Source organism: Electrophorus electricus, chromosome 4 (genome assembly GCF_041902795.1).
Source record: "Electrophorus electricus isolate QZ-2024a chromosome 4, ASM4190279v1, whole genome shotgun sequence".
In the NCBI taxonomy this organism is placed as follows: domain Eukaryota; kingdom Metazoa; phylum Chordata; class Actinopteri; order Gymnotiformes; family Gymnotidae; genus Electrophorus; species Electrophorus electricus.
This window is the reverse complement of record NC_137500.1, coordinates 16,585,196-16,607,347: the sequence shown is the minus strand read 5'-3', so window position 1 is coordinate 16,607,347 and position 22,152 is coordinate 16,585,196. Positions and strand designations below refer to the sequence as shown.

The window sequence follows — 22,152 nt, the reverse complement described above, 5'->3', positions numbered from 1 at the left end:
AGGGTAGCTCCTCTCCTCTCTTGCCTAACTAAGGTAAGCGTACAATACAGAATGATGTATCGGACTCCAGACTCAGCCTCTTTAATCTGCCCCACTGAGGAACCAGAATGGAACCTATTCTCCCCTGTTCTCTGACTCACGGTATCAGCTTCTGCATAATTTACAGTGCAAGACCTGTTTGAAAATCTTTTTCTTCTATGTCTGGTTATTTCAGTGCAATTTAAGAAGACAGTTAAGGAGAGGTGACTTTGCAGGCATGAGATCATTTTGTTTCAGTTCAGTTTAGAATTAGCTTTAGATATAGATTATTTTACTTTCTAAAGAATTATACCTCCATATTCATATTCATATTGAAAATGGCACTGGATATTGATGAGGGGTTTTAAAATTTGGTAAAGGTCAGTTAATTATGGAATGCTTTTCAGCAAAAGCAGAAAAAAAGTTGGTCTAGAACACTCTAGGAAAGATGTCAGTACTATGGTGAGGAAAGGTAGTGATGGCATTTTTAATACACATTATGTGACAGTGTAGAAATTTCAATAACTTATTATAATAATTGTTTCATCATCTTATTTAATAGTCCTCTAGCATTTTGTTAGTGTAAATGGAGAGCTTTTACAGCCTATAAGAGTGCATAAGAGTAATAAGACCTATAAGAGTAAAAAGTTCTATTTTAGGTTCCTTACTCTTCTCATTATACACACAGCCCGTTAGACTAGAACACTCTGGTAAATTCATAAACACAATGTTGACTTTTATCTCTTTCTCTTAAACAGATGATTTCAGTTTTCAGTTAAACTGCATTATACAGCTTATCTACATAAAATAGAATACTGTGTTACAATAAGAAAAGCCTAGATGACTAGAAATGTCCTTCACGTAAACTGAAAAAAATGTACTATTGTGGGGTAGTAAATCTGCTTGTGATAAATTCAGTGAAATCTAAAAACAACAGTTAAGGATCTTAGAGTAACACATGATGCAGGGTTAACATTTGATTCACATATAAACAGTTTCAGTTTCAGTACATAAGTTTTAGCTGGTCCAGAATGTTGCTGCCCAATTCTTGTCCAGAAGAGAAAGTCCTGGCAATAAAAAAATAAGATAGGAACATAGGTAAAAATACATAAAAATGTCCATAGTATTTTAATGTACATTTTACTGCTGCAAAATCAAGTACAACATACTTTCCAATTTTAATTAAAAAGTTCTTACCATTTATTTTTGAAATATTCAGTAAATGTTACTTAAATAAATTAACTTTACAAATTATATTTATTTAAATGAAGCCAATGTAATGTTTTTATAGGCAATCAAAAATATTAAGTATATTGTCAATTTTTTATGAAGTAAATAAATAGATTTTATTTTTATTGTCACTTAGCTTATGTCAAGTTATATTACTAACAATAAATATGTAAATGTTGCTCATTTTTATTTGATAAATGTCAAATGACATTAAATAACAAATAAATAATCATTTTCTATGCATTTAAAATATTTTAATCTCAAATCACACACCTAAAATACAAATTAAATGGTTTATTTTATCAACATTAATCACCAATTAATCACACATATTCACATTACCTGGGAAAGTCTGGAAACAAGTTTTCAATGGTACATTCCATAAAATATTTGATCATTTGGAACAACTGCATAGAATTAACCTTCTACCATTTGACTATTATGTCAGGAAATTTCCTCGCTGAATGTTCGCCGGGATGAGGTGGGGGGACTGGAGCCCTTATTACAAATGAAAAATCAGCAGCCGTAAATGTAACAGTCGCACAAACATGCATACCCCCACTGATATAGAACCTTTTTGTTTGTTATTGCTTTGTTAAAAAAAGGAAAAAGTATGTGTGAATGTAAATTAATTTGTCTGTGGTTCCATAAAACAATCCAGTTTATTCACCAACATGAACTTATCAAAACATAAATAAAATAGCACCATTAACATGACTAGAATATACAATGCATTTAGTTTTCTTTGATAACATATAGAAATGCATATAACATGATAGGAGATCAACAGGAGATAAGGCTTAACAACAGGAGAAAAGGTTTTAATCTGACAGAGCTAGTTAATATTGACATTATCAAAATTTTAATAGCTATATTTTAAAATTAGCAACATTAACAATCAATGCTTCTTAACTGCTTGGACAAATCCATATCAGTATCTCATCCATCCACTTCAGCCCCTACCCAATGTTCTTCTTTCAGTGTAGCTTTGACTGGTATGTTAGAGGTTCCAATCTATAATGCATTAAGATATCTAAACATTTCGATGTCCTGAAGTTGCATTTTTTGCATGACCATATAGGCCCACTGTTTCTCTCTATTGATACTGGCATTGAAACCTGTCAATCTGTCCTGATGTGAATTTGGAACCCTGATCAGACTGAACCTACGTAGGTAAACCGAATGTAGTACAAAACTTCACAAGTGCCTTTATGATGGTTTTTTACTTTAATTAACATAATGGGATTGCTTCTGGGAACCTAGTAGTTGTACACATAAGTGTTAGCAAATAACAATTTCCTGAACTAGTCTTTGGTAATGGCCTTACACAATCAATCAAGAGTCTCTTAAAAGGTTCACCTGTTACCGGAATGGGACACAAGGGAGCAGGAGGGATGACTTGATTTGGTTTTCCAACAAGCTGACATGTGTGACAAGATCGACAGTAACTAATGACATGTGACTTCATAGCAGGCCAAAAGAAATGTTTCAACAAATGCCTATATGTTTTTTGGATACTTAGGTGTCCTGAAAAAGGGTGATCATGAGCCGAAGACAGGACATGTGTTCTATAGGGCTTAGGAGCCACAATCTGCTGCACCTCCTCCCATTCACCACTTGCATTTGAAGGAGACCATTTTCTCATTAAACCCCCATTTAATATAAAGTAGCATGTTGGAGTACCAGAGTTGTCTGTACTGGCCTCAAAACAAGTGTCAAAACTAGCATCATCTTTCTGAGCAGCAGTCAAAGCAGTCCTATTAATAGGATCTGGGGTCATCCTGGGGTAAAGGCTGCTCATTCTGACGCTCTGGATTCCGAGACTCTGAACTCAAGACCGATTCATTACCTAAAAATGTTTCTGATAAGTTCACCTCACCGAACTTATGTGCCTGTGCACGGGTCATGATGCATGCAGGGAATACATGCTCTAAAGTCTGATTAGAAATGGCCACATTTTACAGTAGTTTACCCACAACCTCAGGAAGTCGAAATAGTGTTCCACCAACAATATCATTACCAAGGATAGATGAAACCCCCTTTACAGGTAACTCAGAACTAACTGCAACTTTAAATAAACTAGAGCTCTGATTTGTACACAAATTTACATGATAAAAAGGAATTCTACATACCCCTAGTTCAATTCCTTGTATTAGTACATCACTTCCGCCATATGACAACTCCGAAAACGGTAGTATACTGTCCAAAACAAACAATTGAGCTGCCCCAGTATCCTGCAGGATAGTTATGGACTTGCTCTGCTCACCTTCTGTCAATGCAACAGTACCTGAGAACACAAAAGGTTTAAAGCAGTAGGTACTTCACAATTCCCAGGGTCTATCGTCATCTTGCAATATGCATTCACTTTTTTTACAGATGTGCTGTTACGAGCATTTTTTGCATTTCAAAACAGGACACATGGCAATAAGGTACCCCTGATCGTGACAATAGAAATAGTTTGGGTATCCAAACCAGTGGTCTCATCAGGTGGTGGTGGCTCTGAACCAATAGTGGCTTTGCCGATTGGTTTACTAGTCATCGAACGACCTGTGGTCTCGCGTGGAGTTGAGTAAAAGGTTTTGTGTGTTAACACAAATTCACCTGCCAATATGGCTGCAGCAGACAAATTATCTACCTTTCTCTCATTAAAAAAAATAAAAACAAACATAATTTTATCTGGAAGACAGTGCCTAAATTATTCCAACAAAATCAGCTCTTTAAGCTGCTCGAAAGTAGTCACTCCACTCGCTGCACACCATTTCTCAAACAACCCAAACTTCTCTCTGGCAAATTCCACATACGTTTGGCTGGGCATTTATTTTGTGTTTCTGAACTTCTGGTGATAGGCTTCTGGCACCAGTTCATAAGCTTTCAAAATAGTAGACTTTACCAAGTCATAATCTAAACACTGCTCCACAGTCAAAGAAGAGCATACTTCCTTTGCTTTACCTGTAGGTTTGCAATGTAAAAGCAAAGACCAAATGCTAGGTGGCCAGTTGAGTGTGGTAGCAATGCGTTCAAAAGTAGGGAAATATGCATCAATTTTATGTTCCCTAAATACTGGCACCAACCCGATATGCCGACTTGCATCAAACATTGCATTTTCTGGAACAGGAATAGCTGGACGAGCCATTGCACTGGAGGAGCGAGGCTTAGGAACCGGCGCTCTGGCACATGTGGCAGAAACTGGTGCTGGTGAGACCACTTCCTGAGGAAGAGACACAGGCTATTCCAAGCCCATACTTATCCATACTTAAGGAAATCTCTCTTTCAGCCTCCACCTGAACCCCCGCAATCTGTAGTTCTGTCTTTGATTTCCAGCTCAAGTTCTTTTACCCTTATTTCCAACATAGGATCCCTCCCAGGAGACGGATACCTACCAGAGTCCATGGCCAACCTACCTGCAGAGCAAGTCTCAGCCTCCACTGTTTCTGTGCTCTGGGCTGAGTCAGCGGCCGTATCTGAAGAACTGCCTCTATGCAGAAGGACCCCATCTTTGGCTATGCGTGCCTCCAACATCAACTTGATATCCCTCTTAGGAGTGGAACGAGGCACAACCACATCATAGAAGTCAGCTATGAAAAGCAGTTCAACCTTACGGCATTTATCAAACTGCTCAATAGTGGGACGAACAGTAAACTCGGCCAGGTCAAAACATGGACATGGCCCACAGTCAGAAAACCACAAGCTGCCCCACCCAAAAAAAAGGGGGAAAAAAACATCTGCCAAACAAAGACCAAACCAACCAAACCAAAGATAGAGAACAGCAAAACCCCAGCCCCAAAGAAAAAGAGGGAAGGAACACAACAGAGCACGAGCCCCCAATTCTGTTACGACCCTGTCTAGGTGGTGAGGTTGCAACAGCACTGTGAAAATAAATAAATAAATTGTAGCAGGATGGTATGTGGAATCATTAATCACTGGACTGAACTGGCAGATGAGGTGAACATATACACACACATATATATATATATATGTGTGTGTGTTTGTGTATGTGTATATATGTACGTATATATATATATATATATATATATATATATATATAGGTGTAGAATCAGTGGTCATATAAATATTCCACAAATATTTTGGTCTTCAGTCTGCGTTTGAAGACTGCATGGGACTTTGCTGTTCAGACAGCCAGTGGAAATTCATGCCTCCATCTGGTAGCCAGGAGAGAGAATAGTCTTGACGCTTGTCATCCCTGAAGCTTGAAGCATGGTGTTTCAAGCCAAGCTGTACTTGAAGTTCAAAGTACTCAAGGTAACATTTCAAAATGAAAATTAATGTCCAAAATATAGACCTGATATATCTTACTGACCACCTTAGCATTATAGACCATCTCAAGGACTTTGTTCAGCTGAGGCAGGTTTACTATTAATCGCGAAGGTCAGATGTAGCTCAGTCAGTGATAGATCATTTTCTGAAATTGCCCCTAAACTCTCAAATAGTGTCCCTAGGAGATTAGGAATACAAGTTTTATATATGTTTTACATCAAAACATCAAACATCCAAACTAAAAATGTATTTCTTCAGGTTAGCTTATTCATGAGATAGTATGTATGTGGATTGTTTTATAATTCTAACTGCATAATTAACTCTCATACTGTTGATATTAGATATTTTATTAATTATATTTTATTTTGTCTGATTTTATGACTTGATTTCATTGTTTTAATAATGTAAAGCGCTTTGAGATTTTGTGTTTTTGAGATTTTCATAAATTCTTCTTCTTCTTCTTCTTCTTCGTCTTCTTCTTCGTCTGTGTTATTTTAACGTGTTATTTTAAGACAAGCTGGGGTTGGGGTTTGTTTTCTATAGAGCTGTTATGTTTTGCTGTTTATACCCTTTTATACACTTTTGTTGATTGTGACCATGCTTTCATAGTGGACCAGCTTGTTTGTGGCCTGCAAGTTGCAAAATGATTGCTTTTGAATTGTAGAGTCATTAAACTATATAATGACTTTTTTTGGAAAGTACATGTATGGTGCAAGCAGTGTGAACATTAAAACAGGAAAGAAATGACTACTTAAACAAATAGAGGCATTCTAATTTTCTTTGCACCTTTCTCTTGTGTGATGATGTCCAGTTCAATTCTGGGCCTAAGATATTCAAAGATTTCCAAAAGGTATGTGAAAATTGTCATTTTGGATTTAATGCTCACAGATCACGGGCAGTATCTGAATTCTATCCTGATAATCTTTCTGCTGAAGAATTACAGAGTGAATTTGTTGCAATACAAGGTGATACTTTGGTTAACTCCTTAATTAAATTGGAATGTACAAACCACTGGTTTCATATCTGCAGATTTTCTTATGGATACTCATGCAAATAACAATGCAGATAAAAAAGCATACAACTAAAATATTTCAGGCTGTGAATCAAGCAAAAGTGTTATGAGACCAGAATGTAAAAATATAAGCAACAAAACAAGTTGAACAGTTACTATCAAACTCCAGTCTTGATTATTTGTGCCTTTCTGAAACTTTGTTAACCCCCACAACCCAACTGGGTGTGCTTAATTTCCCATGCTTTAATATCTACCAACAAAATAGAGTTTGTAAAGTGTAAAGTGGGTGGTGTATTGATTTATATGAAGGACTGCATCCAGTATAAACACGTGGATATTTCTAACAGTCCTTGTAGTTATATCATTTTACTGTAATGGTAGTTTATTGATCACCAACTGTAAAGGCTGTGTTTTGTAGCTTTTTATTTAATGTTCTTAAACAATACATTGGCACAATTCTAAATTTTAAGCAGCCCCACTTGTTCAATATTTCCCCTGGTTCCCGACCCTTAATATCCTCCTTCTTATACAGCTTTTCTCAACTTTCTTTTTGTGAACTATTGCCAACCCTTTTTTTTGCCTGCCTGCCATCTTGTGTATTGCCTGTGCTTCCATCCTAAATTATGCCCTCTGCCTAACCCTAGGACAACACTTGGACTCTGATCTCCACTTATGACCCTGGAACGGAACAGCTACAAGCAAAGCCCCCCGCTCTTGACTCTTAGTTTAAATTATCGGTCTCTCATATTCATACTCTGCTTGTTATTAGCCTTCTTATCAGAAAAGAATTTAACCTCTTGCAATTGGATCCTTCCGTGACTGAAGTGTTTCCTATCATTACATAAATGACATTGTCAAAATATTCCATTTGATTGAAATGGGACATAGTCCAACAGCATTAACAAAGTCATCTCAATAAAATGGAATGTATATGCATGTGCACAATCTTATTTTAGTTGCTAGAAAGCTGACAAAGACACAATAAAGACAAATTTTGTGTCATATATCCCAAAGAAAGCCTTGGAGCAATCCAAGAAAGAAATAACACAAACCAAATAATAATCACCAAGAAAAACAGACCTGTGATAAATTATTGGTAAGAATTACATAAAATATATATAAATTTACAAAAATAAAAGATTGTAAGCATAATGTAAAACAGAGTCGACCTTGGTTCAGTGACACAATATGGAAGTTAATAAAGAAAAGCAATGCAGCTTTAAAACAACTATTATGATCAGGATTGAACACTGATTACTTGATTTTTAAATCTTAGAAATATGACATATGATAACAAGTGAACTTAGGAAGGTAAAGCAGTGACACTTTATTTTGAGTGGTCCTTTAGATTAAATAAACTCAGCAGACTCAGTCAACAGACTCTCACGCAACAGAGTCTCAGTAATATATCAGTGATGTAGAAGTAGTGAAGCATCTAAATATAGTTGTGTTCAAAATAATAGCAGGGTGTTTTAAAAAGTGAGTAAAGTTAAAAATTCTTATAATAGCTTTTATTGTCATATGCACAAATGCATTGAGAACACTGCACATTCTATTCCAAATCAAAATTAAAATTCTTCAAATGTGTTATTACTTTACAGAAAGTGAAGAAAAGGGAACATTAGGCTCTTAAAAAAAATAGCAGTGTCAGTATTTTTCTTTACAAACTCACATGTTTACTATATAAACTGAAAAATGCTTGAATATTGAGCTTTCTTGTGAATCACTAAACTAATATTTAATTCTATAACCACTGTTTCTGAGAACTGCTTCACATCTGTGCTGCATGGAGTCAACCAACTTCTGGCCCCTGTGAGCAGGTATTCCAGCCCAGGACAACTAGACTACATTCCACAATTCCTCTTCTTTTCTTGGTTTTGCCAAGCATTTTTGACGTCACCCCACAAGTTTTCTATTGGATTAAGGTCCGGAGAGTGGGCTGACCACTCCGTAAAATTAATCTTCTTGGTCTGGAACCAAGATGTTGCACGGTTACTGGTGTGTTTGGGGTCACTGTCTTGTTGAAACATCCATTTCAAGGGTATTTCATCGTCGGCACGATTCAACACGACCTCTTCAAGTATTTTGATGTATTCAAACTGATCCATTATTCCTGGTATGCAATAAATAGGCCCGACACCATAGTATGAGAAACACCCGCGTTTCAGGATGCCTGCGCCACCATGCTTCACTGTCTTCACAGTGTACTGTGGCTTGACTTCAGTGTTTGTGGGCCCTAGACCCAAAAAGAACAATCTTGCTTTCATCAGTCCCCAAAATATTGCGCCATTTCTCTTTAGGCCAGTGTTCTTTGGCAAATTGTAACCTCTTCAGCATGTCATTTTTGCAGCAATGGGACTTTGCAGGGGCTTCTTGTCGATAGCTTGACTTCACATAGGCGTCTTCTAATTGTAACGTTTCCCAGGTAACTGTAGACCTTCTTTGATCTCCCTGAAGCTGATTCTCTATTCTTCAATCCATTTGAATGGGAGTTTTCCATTTTTCTTCCATGTCTTTCTGGTTTTGGTTGCATTGTAAAGCATTTGAGATCATTTTAGCTGAGCAGCCTATCATCTTCTACACTTCTTTATATGCTTTCCCCTCTCCAATCAACTTTTTAATCAAAGTACACTGTTCTTCTGAGCAATGTCTGGAACCGCTCGTTTTACTCAGTTTTTAATGCACTATAACCAGTATGCACAACATCTGCTGCTTTCATCCTGTAATAGGGACCACCTGTTTGACACCTGTTTTTTCACAGAATTAATGACCTCCCTAATTGAACTTCACACTGCTATTATTTTTGAACACGCCCCTTTTAGTTAATTATTCAGTTACACAGAATCAGCAGCATACATGTCATGAATGCTGGGCCTGTTGATTTTTATTACTCTATCACACCAACTAGTACATTTTTAGCCATGTAGAAATATAATCTCTACCAAAAACAGTGATTGATATAGTTAGTGATATTGGACTGCTATTATTTTGAACACAACTGTACATTCAGTAGGTTAATCAAGAGACTTTTGATTAACTGTTTAATTATTATTTCTTTATAATGTGAATAATTCTGTGTTTTTTCATTTTATTTACAATGACCAAGTTCATCAGTAGATGTTAACCTGAGCAGTAACTGAACACATAACAGGTATAATACATACCATTTTAGCATACTCAACAAGCTGTTAGATAAGATTTTGATATCCTGTAACTGGATTTTACCTCGATTTTGTTTAGGGTTAGGGTCAGAATTAGGTCCAGGATAAAGGTTAAGACTAGGCTATGGGTTGAGTTTAAGGTTGGGGTTAGGATTAAGGTTAGGATTAGAATTAGGTTTTGGTTGAGGTTAAGGTTAGTTGGGTTGGTTTGAGGCCTGTTCACTGGTGTCTAACCCTTCCGCTTATGAGTAAACTTAACAGCATCATGAACACCCTCCTCCCCCATCATCTTATATAATGTAGGATCAAATAACACAAAAGCAGGCAACCTTTCTTGCATCCATGAGGCCATCCCCTGGAACATGACCTGTTGACAACATGCTTGATCCCTCCCATTCCAAGGGATTTGAAATTCAGCAACCAAGACTCTGAACCTGCATACACCTCTCAACACGACTTACAAAATCTGAGAGCCCCTGGCACATGTCCCCTAGCAATGGACACCCTGGAACCATTTTTCTGCAATATCTTATTTCTGCTCAGTACTGCTGGTCTTCCTGTACTGTGTGCAATGAGGCTATTGTCACTTGATATCTTTCCATACATTAGCACCTTTACCTCTCTGTCATTGTCCCTGGTGGCATAGATTTCATTAAAGCCTAGTCACTGAAACCTGGTAATAGTGGTCCACTTCTCAGAAGGCCTGCTGTTTGATGCCAATAACTATCATGCCATGTGTTTTGTCACTGTGGTATACCTAAGGACATCATGGTTGACAAGGAGTCAAAATTCACTTACCCAAGTTTGGCATAACTGAGTGAAAATTTGTTTATTTCTAGGCCTGATCCTTCATCTCCAGGCCCAAACAGCAGGCCAAACACCACAGACAAGATCTGCATTTCACTGACTATTTATATTCTTTGTATAGATCAACAGTGTTATCAAAACTGATTCTTAAAATAAACAACACATAAATACCTGCACAAAATGTGTTTATTATGTCTAACCAGTATAATTCAAAACTATATTTTTAACATATAGTTATCAACCATTATAATATGCAGTGATTACTATCTGTTGCCTTCATGCATTTTCTGCAGTAGACAACACCTTTGATAAAACCTTCACCTGGGTAGCATGAATATGTGGTTCCTGCCATCCTGAGCTTACATCGTAGCAGCAGATATTTCCAGTAGACTCAGAGGGCTATGAATCACAGGACTAATGCTGTATCCATGTTGTGGATATGCTGAACCCCATTATGATGGCAGGATCATTTGGATTATCTGATCCAGTGTCTGCACTGTTCCCTATAAGGACACTCTTTTTCCTCAAGACGTTTTGCAGTTGTGTAGTTGTGCAGTTGTAGCCTTTTGTGTTTTTTATGGTTGTGTCATTATTTTCCCTAAAGTTTCATGTTGCCTCACTATACTTGTAAATTTTGCTTGTATTATTCTGTCTCATTAAAGAATCCCTTGCATGCAGTCTGCTTGTGAATAATTATTCCATTATAAATTCACTCTGGTCCATTCTTGCTCATCAAAACAATATAAAACACTGTAAACAGTGTTAATTATAGGTATTGTGTCATTGTATGATTCACTTGAAGATTAAATCTAAAATGGGTAAATAGAGGTATTTAAGAATTTATATTTTCCTAACATCAGGTCCAAAAGCTCACATCTGAAGTCAAATTTGCTAAGGAATTATCAGAACAGAGAATATAATTGGTTGCTTTCTCTAACTTATTAAATTGGCAAGTTTGTAAGGAAATGTTAAACTTTCTTTCACACCAATTTTGGACAAAGATTTGCTTTAATAATTACAAATGGTTAATTTCTTTGAGCCAGTACTTGAAGCATAAGTTTTAGCAAACACTGCTCACGTAGCTGCTTCACTGCAGAAGATTTATATTGTGCATAAACATAGACAAAGATAATTGTCATACTACACTACACTGCCGTCACCGGATGGCACCTCATCCAATCAGAGACATACCGTGAGATCATCACCTGAGTATTGATTTCACCTGCTTTCACTTAAGTCCATGTTTAAACACTACCCAGAACTGATCTATGTTGCGAAGTATTGCCTCCAGTATTTACTGTGCGTACCGAGCGTTATTATCTAGTTTTATCTACTGTGTTTCGGTTTTGTCTTTTCTCTTTCCCGATTATCGCTTTCCTGATTATCGCATTAATTTACCTGGTTACCATAGCTCTCTGTTTTCTTTTGGCTCGGACTGATTTGCTTCATGATCTGGATTACCCCTAGCATTTCCTTACTGGTTTTGACCCTGGCCTCTTCATCCACCATTAATTTGAGTTGCAATAAAACCCCTACCTTCTGTCCGCGAGCGTCTGACTTTGCTTATCACATCACAATAATACGCACGGAGACCTCTTGCTTGTCTTCTTGTAACGGGGAAGGGATGATTTGCGAACACACTTGCGAAGTGCCGGCGCTTTGGATGTTATGAAGGACAAGATTTACGGAGGAAGCCATAATGTGAACAACGAGGCGGATATTATAAATGATTAATAAATTTAATAACAGAAACAGAACAGCACAGAACGGACAGGTTAACATAAAACAGGCTAACAAGTTGAGTACGTGAACTGGTAGACTAACGGAGAATAATGAGAAATATAACTAGAACTAAAGGGGAATACACAGAACTGGGTTGCTTATTAATGACCACCAACAACACAGGGAACAATAAAAAACTAAACAAGGAAAGCAACATAGACAGCGGTGGTAACTAAACAGGGAGCGCGGGGAGAAAGTGCATAGAAACGACGGGCGAGATCAAACGGGAATATACTAAACACATACGAGCGAAGACAAATGTGATCTAACCAGAAACAATGAGCGACAAACAAGAGACGCAGAAACTGGGTTTACATAGGAATGCAATAAGGGGCAAACTCGGAACAGCTCTAGACAAAGGGGAGGAGACACGGAACTATGGAGACTGACAAAAACCCGGAAGTAACTCGGTTGCTAGGGAAACGGGGTGTGACACTTCAGATTATGATTTTACAACAGTGACATCGTGGAGATATCATGGAAAGTCACTTAGCTCCCTAGAGTACCACACAACATATGTTGAATTCTGGGAGACTCTTTTACAGTCCCATCCTTTAAAATAACAAATTATTTGTAGTATTTAATTGTCGAAGTCCAGGAAGAAGCCATGTGTAAATATGAGACTGCAGAAAGGACAAATATTCCTGAGCAATAAACATATTTGAATAGACAGCATATGACTCCCTCTTCTTGACAACAGTCAGACCTGTTGTGTAAGTTACGTTTTTACATAACTACTAATATACCTCATGCACAATGCTGGTATAACAGCTTGTGGAGAAGTACACGCTAAGAAAATATATGTTAAAAATGACACAATTTGTCTAAAATTTTAATACATGTAAAAAGTGTATGCAGGGACAGTTATTGTGACAATGATTTAAAGTTATTGTGTACGTTTTTTTCTATCCAGCGAGTGTATAAACTAATCAACATATACCTGCACAAAATGTGTTTATGTCTAACCGGTATAATATTCAAAATGATGTATTTTTTTAAATGAGAAAAACATCAAAACATTTACTTAGTTACTATTTATTAAACAATAGTAACATTGTCACATAATAAATCAGAACCATAGTATTAATACACAAAAAAGCACAAGATAGTAATAGTACAATAGTAATTACAATATAAGAACACATTTTCAACATTAGTCAAATAAAAAAGTATGGTTCACTTTAAAGAATTCAATCTTATTACAAATTCATATACAAAGCTAGGATTAGATGTGATCTAAATAGTTAAAAATTGTCACGGAACGCTCCCCTTCCCCCTGATAACATGGTATATCCCGCCACATACAGTGGGAGATCATTGACTGTCTCATTTGTAACCATGCCCCTGTTGTCAGCACACACCTGCACATGGTTTATTGTTGTGATGTCTGTATGTATTTAATCCGCTGTTGGTATGTGCCTCTTCGTCTGTCTTTGTTACGTCTTTAGTCGTACTCATAGTCGTCTGTTTGTGATGTACATAGTCACTGTCACGGTACGGCCCCTCCTCCCAAACATCTACCCTTGTGTGTGTGTATGTGTGTGTGCTTGTGGCCACGCCCCCATGTATTTCAGAGCTGCTCCTCGTTGTGTTGTTAATGTGAGCGTAAATAAGTCCTTACTGTAAACATTAGTATTGTCAGTGTTTGATCCCCCGATGGCCTTAGAGCTACGTTGTCTTCTGTGTCTATAAATAAACGTCATTGTGTGTATCATGGCTCCTCTTTGCAGCCTGCTAAGCCTCCCCCCGTCACAGAAACACTGACCGCTGAAGGATGCCAGGAAAGAGGAGCAAGAAGAAGAAGGGGAAGAAGGCATGTAATCGTTTCTCCCCAGCCCTTGCGGGGAAATCCCCCATGTTTTTGGGAACTCTCCACATCGGTACAACAGGGGAGAGTGTTCCTGGGAAATTTACTGGGGGGCCCTGAGAGTAGTACGGGGTTGTACTCGGCGGAGTACCGTAACAGGTATGATGGCGACCAGAGCAGAGTGAGGAGTGTCAAGACATCAGCGTCCGGTCAGACTCAGAGGTCGACCATTTGGAGAATCCCGTAATGGAGGCCCTCCATGAGGATTCTCCATCTGTGATGGACGCAGAGTCAGAGAGCGACGAGCATCCAGTGCCCAAGGTTGCGCCCAAAGCACATCGAACTCGAATCAGCAAGCCCCGCGTGACTCACAAAGAGGCGGTGCCATCATCGTCTGAAGACACTACCTCACCTGGGGCACACAGCCCCAGGGCTCACATGCTTGCACGCAAGCCTCAAAGAGACAAAAAGGATGCGTCACCAGTGCCCGCCCCAGAGACAGGCAAAACCACTGGTGCGCCTCCTAAGGCATGTGTACCAAAGCCAGAGAAGCCGTCGCCACCCAGCTCAGCAAAAGGTGATCCCCCACAACAGAGTGAGACTCCGAGCCAGCTGATGACTGGGGGACAGGCTGGGGCTCCTGCCAGTTTCCCCGGACTTATTCATAACTCATTGTTTAATTATGTGCATGTACCTGTCCCGGTCACTGTCAGTCCCAGTCACATTTAATGTATCCATCGCTTTGTCTCCATTTGTGTCTGTGCCTGTGCCCATCAGTGTGTTTGTCCCTGTGTCTGTTATTGTTCTGTCTCTGTCCTTCCCTCCACTGTCCTGCTCGCACTGGCCCATGATGGTTCGCTCGGTCCTCCGGCTTCGGCATTCGACGTAGGATTTGGAGCCGTAGCCTGATAGGCTGCTGCGCCGGAAGTCTCACCATCGGGGAGGGGCTCTGTCCCGGTACGGCCCCTCCCCCCAAACGTCTACCCTTGTGTGTGTGTGTGTGTGTGTGTGTGTGTGTGTGTGTGTGTGTGTGTGTGTGGCCACGCCCCCATGTGTTTCACATCTGCTCCCCGTTGTGTTGTTAATGTGAGTGTATATGTAAACGTTAAAGTAAACATTAATATTGTCAGTGTTTGATCCCCCGATGGCCTTAGAGCTATGTTGTCTTCTGTGTCTATAAACGTCTTTGTGTGTATCACAGCTCCTCTTCGCATCCTGCTAAGTCTCCCCCCATCACAGTCGCTGTTGAGTGTTACTCCGTTTCACCCTGCATGTTATACATGAATGCTGTTATGTTTACCATTAGTGTTTTGTTAATAAACATCTGTCCACAACGAGGAAGTCAGTGCGTCCTGCTCCTTGCCCTGCGGCACACGGGCCATTACAAAAACATTTGCATTTGCAACTAAAAGTTAATTTTATTCTTATACAGTGTCTAATGTCAACATTGAACTTTTTTATAAATTCATCACAGCTTGGAAGGTTGTTAGTTTCATTTTATGTGAATTACAATATTTTTATTCCTAAAATGTCAGTTAAAACACTATAACAAATAGTTCTCATATAGAAATTTCATAAACACAAAAAAAGGTTGAGGATAGCAACCACACCCAGGTCTTCCAGGTAGCAAGTGTATGCTATGACTACTAGCATAGCATATGACTTTGTTATAGCAGACAGAACACACATTTAACTTCTGGCTGACCATCACACTCCATCTCACTGCCCACTCCTTCAGGGAGCATACCTGTGCACTTCACACCTTCCATGTGTCCCTCACACCTCCACCCTTCATTCAAGGGGACCATGCATGCCCCTCACCAGGGGTTCACACCAGACCATCCCATTTCTGACACCATTTGTGACAAAGGCTGAGGGCAGCAACCACACCCAGCCTCAAACCTGGGTCTTCTACAGAGTAAACATGCTCTGACCTCCAGAGCTAGCTGAGTAGGTGAGCACCTGAGGGCAATGTATAAAAGAAAATAGAAGGCACTTCTGATAAGATGTGGAACTGAGATATTGTAATTTATCATGAGTAAAATAAAAGATGACCACAAATGTTTTTGTCAAGTAGGTGGTGCTAAAGAGATGTTCTAACTCAAGGGTGCCTAAATCTGGTCCTGGTGATCTACCACCCTGCAGAGTATAGTTCCAAGCCTAAACTTTATCCAATTAATCATGGCCTTCAATGGGTCCTTACTAGTAGTGCCAGTTGTGGTAGATTAGGTTAGGTAGATTAGGTAAACTCTGCAGGGCAGTAGATCACAAGGATAGCACTTAAGCATCAGTGTTCTGAAATTAGTCTGTGAATATTTTTGCCACAGTATTAGTCCTGTGGTCTGACTTCACTCAAGAGCTTTGCAGCAGTTAAGAGGAGAAGCCATTTAATGTAATAGGATTGTACATATTATATATGTAGATTTTATGATTGTATACACACATGAGGGAGCGGAATGAAATGCAAGCAGTTTTACTGACGAAACAGGACAGGTTAGAGGAGTCAGGCAGGTACTCGTAATCAGGAAGTGTCCGGAAGACATCCAGGGGTCAGGAAGGAGACGAGGTCTGAAACACAGACAGGATTCGAAAACCAGGAAGTATCTGGAATGCTTGGTATGCAACATGGAGTTGGCAATAGCTCACAAAGTGAGTGCGAGGGAGGGGAGTTTAAATAGGGGGGCAGTAATGAGAATAGCATTTAGGTGTGTACTTAGTACTCTGGCGAACCAGATTGGAGATGTCTGCGAGAAGAGGTAGACGTGGCAGTGTGGGGATAAGTGGTTCCTAGTGTTTGTAATAGTAGAACTGAACAGAATAGTCACTGTAAATTGTGGAATACAGTGGATTGTTTGTAACCGACAAACTAGTGTAAATAGCCAATGAAAAAATGTTAAAAGGCATCATCTTCCATTTTCTTTCATTACTTCAAAGGTTACAAAGGAGGTAGCTGAGTTACTTCATGTACCTATTAACAATGTAGGGAATTTGTTATCTATCCTCACTATTGATCCAGTCCATTTCTAATTCTTTTGGCAATTATGGGAGAGCAGGCAGGAAAAGGTTATAGGGTGTTTAGTAAATGGCATTTTCCAAGAAACAGACATGAATGATGATGAGTGAGGGAAGAGGGAGATGCTTCTGGAACTTGGAGAAAGGTTAAATTCGGAGTGATAAATGATCAACTGTACTGACTGCACTGTTCTGGGCCCAGAGATGATTTACAAGATTTTTTTTTAAAGTAATGGTTTGTTTATAATAAATGGAAGGATTTTAAGGAAGGCATAGAAGAGAAACACTCCTGAATATTTGAAAACATTCTCTGATGGCTCCCATCCACACTGTAAGTCTTCCTGTTTACCTAGGAAAGTATTCTGGGTCTAATATAATAAAAAGTGAATAGGGGCATAATATTATGTATTACTAATTCTAGTCAATACCTCTATAGTGTTTATAAAATTTTAATAGGCAGTCATCCTGCATTTTGCCAAAATCTGCTCTTTCCTATGAATTCTAAAATTTATTCTGTACCTTCAAGCTGGACATGAGGAACTACTTGTGCTCTTTTTGACTGACAAACACCACCCTGTAAACACCACCCTGATGGACTGTGTTTCTTTTGTCCTCTCTGAAAGATCGACAAAGAAAGTTGTCCGATTACACTGCGCAACCAGACACCTACCCTAATCTCCCTTATCTATTCCTCTCTGTCTAGCCAAAGTCCTCCCTCTCTGTATAGCCATGAACCTGGGTTTCAACTTCCTTTTTCGAAAGCCTTTTCAGATACTTGCTAATGGCTTTTACTGAAGCCAGTAATCTTCTCCAATACTCCCCCTCCACCCCACAGTTCCCAAACAACCGGACCTCAGTAGCCCATGCATAATTAAAGAAGCTTTTATCACATGCTATTCAAAGTCACCTCAGGGCATTAGAGTTAGCTGGGGTCACTGAACTGTCCTTGGAGAACTGATGCATGACCACAGTGCAGGCTTTATCTGTCCTTCACACCTTCATGCTCCCCGGCTATGGATAATAAACCACATCTCTCTGTGGCATTTTACTGCCAGCTAGCAATTCAAGACAAAAACACCACCAAATCCCATGAGCATGGCAATAAAGGCATCCTTCAGGAGAAATAAATCAACAAAATAACAAAAACTCATTCAGCAGCATAGAGGTCAGAGGGAGCCTGCAAGACATTAGGTCATGCCCCTTATGGAAAAAGTATTCTGGGCATCTTGCTTCCATATAAGGACAGTGACAAAAACACAAAAGCAGCTCAGAAGTGATCAAAGCTTTGATTGACTTACTAATCTCACAAAAAATATGTAGGTCCTGATGCACATTAACCACAAGCAAAGCAAGTGTGTGCTCTGGCACTCGGAATTTCAAGCATCTTTTGTGCACAATTATTGAACTGCAATGGTTTAGGAGCTATCAGAAGTCGCAGAGGGAATGGTCTCATTAATGGCACTATGAAAAGTGTGATTGCTTTGCATTCATTTGAATTTTTAATTCACATTTTACACAGCTCCACCCTCCTCAATATTCAGGAATTAGTGTGGTAGCAAAATCACCATAAGTTATCTCAGGGGATTGTGATTTGTTGCCTGAATATATTTGACTTTTGGTGTTATCTGATAACCTCGCTACCCCCAAACACTTTGAAGTCTAAAGAGTCATCTCAATTTGTTGAAATTAACAAGAACTATTGGCTTGTTTTATAGAGCAAGTCAGTTTACAACAAACATTTTTGATAGCTGACATATCAGATTCATGTAATGAATTGAAATTGTGCATTTCAAGGTTGATAGTGTCGCTGACAATGATGAAGGGAGCTTTAAAAACAGGAAGGGAAACCAAACTTTAACTGTGTCCACCTAAGAATGAAAAATGTCCTTACTACAAATGACAAACCTTTTATTACAGCTGAAGGGAACAAGTAAGAATGAGCTGATCCAGCTCTTAAACCCTGGTCCTACAGGTGGTAAACATGTGCCCCAACAACTGCTCCAAAGAGCCAGCTCTCTGGCATAGCAGCCAAAGCACCCATTTCACCTCCCTGAGCTGACGATCTCCATCACACCCCCCTCTCTCCTTTAGGGGGTGACTGCCTGTGTCACCACACTGCGGTTCCTTTTTGGATGTGCGCACCTGCACTTCACCCCTTCCCTGGGTCCTTAAACACTATTCTGAGACTGATGAACTCCTAATAGTTTGATGCATGCAAGTGTGGTTTTACTTAAACCAGAAGTAGTATCTCAGTGTTGTCAGCTCAGTTTAAACTGGTACGGTTAAATATGCTTGATCACACTTTACCATGGTAGGACTTGTACAAAACACAAGGCATTATGTTTTTACTTGCAAAGACTGTGTGAATGTTTACACTCATCTCAGGACTAGTGGATTTTTCTTTGCAGGAGTGTGACCCATTTGCTGTTATCACAGGCACCAGAGAGCAGAGCTAAACCCAAAGGTATTAAAATATCCATGTGCTGTCTTCTGTCTGCTGTCAGCATCTAATAAACCTCCCATGTGGATGATGTATGAACATGTCAGCTGTGAAAATTATGGTTCTCTGACCCTTTGGGAAGCAGCTGCAGCTTAAAGCCACCAATGCACCACAGCTCTTCTTGTGTGTGTGACTTTGATGAATTGAGTCACATATAGAACATATTGTATGCCATCATCTGAGTTTGGGAGTCTGGGAGGGCAAAGAAAAGTCTTTATGATTTGACCTTAGAGATACTGAATCTCTCACTTGTAGTATGGTAATAACTATATTAGTGCAAGTATTACATTTTTACTTGGATTTTAGAATGCAGAGAAAATGAAGCACTTGAGCCAGTGACCTTCTACACCATGAATTCTGAAATCAATCCAAAGAAGAATGTAGGTCAGGCAGTAAGCTCCTGCAAAAGCCAAAAAGGGCTGTCATAAGACTCATCAAGTCTTAAACAATGTACGCTTATGTACAATAACTTTCTTGCCCAATGCCTACAATGCCAAACAAAATAGAATTCTCTCATTTCTCCAAATCATAAAGCAAAATAATTTTCAATTTGGACGTCAGCATGCACACTGCAATGAACAAGCCAGATCCCTCAGAGTTTCTCTGCTGCACTATAGGTAACGATGCAACAGATGTGGACTGCTTGAACCTGGCTGGACTGAGCGCTGTGCCCCTGGACACCTCTGTGATGGCGCTCAATGCAGCAAAGTACCAGTGCCAGAGTGCAGCAGGCCATGGTGCGGTGCGGGAGTTCTGTGAGCACATTCTGCTGCTGAAGAAGATGCGTACCCTCCAGACAGCAGGGAATCCTCACTGCCAGAGCTTGCCACCAGGCCGAGTATCACTGCGCCTTCCTCCCCCTGCGGGGCCGAGGGCTTGGCCAAACCGGACCTGGTCACGGCACACCGCTGCGAAGAAGTGTGTCCGGCGGCGGCCAACGGCATGCTCTGCTCCCCACTCCCATGTCCCTCTTGGGGGACAATGGGGGCAGCGTAAGTCACAGGACCGGCCCTCGTACCAAAGTACTCGGGGTCACACTATCACATGCTGACAAGGGTTTAAATACAGACAAAACACTTAACACCAAATCCTGTGCAGGTGTGTGTTGTCCCAGGGGGGCGTAGTTACAAATTAGACAACCGTGAATCCCCCCTACACGCGGCGGGCCGTACCACGTGACTCGTAGAGGGAGGAGCATTCCTTGACAGAATTGAATTTGGCCCAGTTGTACTATAATTGGTAGTTTATGAAAAATATCAGAAAAAAAAATCAAATGTTTCTTAATCTGGGACTAAACAGACATCACCAAAGAAAGACACTGATATCAACATGTTATGATTCAGTGTTTTTTAAATGTCTAATTTTTCCACTTCCACTTCACACAGTATGTTGCATAGGATTTAATGTTCACTTTAGTTTCATTTAGAAAGGATAGCTGTTTTATTTGCTATGTTTGTTTTAAACACTCTAAGCTTATGTGAGGTTTATGTGAGTGTAAAAAGTGGTGGTGTTATGAAAATGTGATGTGTAAAGGGTAATGAAGATATATTATGTTTCTATACATTGAACATGGGTCATTCTTAATACATATGCATTAAAAATAAAATGGTCATTTTTAAATTCAGATAAGATCATTTCTGTACTTTTGACATTGACTGGGCCTTTTGACATTGACTTTCTTGCCCACAAGGTAGCGCTATGCTCAGCTCTGTTGCCATCCTAGATGAGTGCGAGCCACTCCCACCTCGTCTCTAATGGACAATTGTATTAGCTCAGTAGCTGCACTCCATCACTGTCAGTAAACTGGTCCCTCAGCACCGATGCAAGCATGTGTCTTCCAACACTGTCTGGGCCAATGGATTACCCTCCACATCCCCTCCCATTATCATGTATTCCAAAAGCTGACTGAGTGATTAACTGATTTTGCACTAATGAACTCATAGGCATTGTGACATGGCAAGTACAATTCTCTTAATGCTGTGCAGTTACAGTTATAGTATCAAGGAACTCTAAAAATGCTGGCCACAAAACCAGAGAAACAGGAGTTTGTTATGCTTCCAGATTAAAATATCTCATAAAACATGTCTGCTGAGAATTTTATGAAGCAAATCTAGTCCTACCAAGCCCACCTGTGGCCCCATGGCAGGCTGGGGATCTGACAGCTGTGTTTACTGAGGGAGAGTGGCAGAAAGCCGGGGGCGGGGGGCTCTAATAAGGTGACAGGAGCCAGCAGGAGCTAGGCTGCTGCTGCCAGCCTGTCAATCACTAGGTGCACCTACGAACAACGCACAGGGTCTCATAAAGCCCTATTGATCCTCTTTAATTGGTTTTGTCACACAAACCATGAGCCAGACTGCAAAGAATAGGAGCGCCTCCAACTGCATTGATCCTACTTCTGGGTCTTAACCAAAATTCTTACACTGACCTTTAATTAACTAATTACCCATCTCTGGGAGAAAGAGGAAAAAATACATGTCATGGAATATACATTTTCAACACTTCAAAAAATAATAGGTTATATAAATGCTAAAATAATTTCCATGCAATA

The 22,152-nt window shown here is 39.6% G+C and overlaps 1 long non-coding RNA gene across 1 annotated transcript; it reads right to left on the bottom strand.

Annotated features, from left to right (window-relative positions):
* Positions 1-556: 556 nt before the first annotated feature.
* Positions 557-12,919, bottom strand: LOC145657506 (uncharacterized). Its single transcript, XR_014123245.1, has 2 exons — positions 12,040-12,919; positions 557-4,782 (listed from the first exon to the last, which is right to left on the bottom strand). It is a non-coding gene; the product is annotated as an uncharacterized LOC145657506 (long non-coding RNA).
* Positions 12,920-22,152: the final 9,233 nt, after the last annotated feature.